Here is a 349-nt window from a genome sequence, read left to right as displayed (position 1 = left end):
AGCGTGAAGGCTCACGGCCTCCCAGCGAGCGACTGGTCGGGGAGCATCGTCTCCGGGCGGTGGCACCGCATGGGATGAGTGGAGTGATTTACGAGAGGAATTTTAAAAATAAAGTAGCTGCAAGGAGACAGTCGTGGTGACGGTCAACAAAACGAGTGCTTGCTTTGTACCCTTCGGTTTGTACCAATTCTGCCAATGATCACATCCTACTCATTTTCTTCCTACATCGTTCACAGCACACTCAAGTGCATATACACGAACACGGCCAGATTATATAGTCTTCGAGGGGTTACAGCAGTCCTTCAGTTGTGTGGTAAGCTAACTGTGAATAAGGGAAGAATCAAGTAAC

General features: G+C 48.7%; 1 protein-coding gene across 1 annotated transcript in view; it reads left to right on the top strand.

Annotated features, from left to right (window-relative positions):
* NANS (N-acetylneuraminic acid synthase) overlaps nucleotides 1-349 on the top strand; it is a 7,301-nt gene that overhangs the window by 523 nt on the left and 6,429 nt on the right. The gene's annotated exons all lie outside the window — the stretch shown is intronic.

The sequence above is a fragment of the Buceros rhinoceros genome, unplaced genomic scaffold, assembly GCF_000710305.1.
Source record: "Buceros rhinoceros silvestris isolate BGI_N320 unplaced genomic scaffold, ASM71030v1 scaffold34732, whole genome shotgun sequence".
In the NCBI taxonomy this organism is placed as follows: domain Eukaryota; kingdom Metazoa; phylum Chordata; class Aves; order Bucerotiformes; family Bucerotidae; genus Buceros; species Buceros rhinoceros.
The sequence above is the reverse complement of the archived record's forward strand: the minus strand, read 5'-3'. Positions and strand labels throughout refer to the sequence as shown.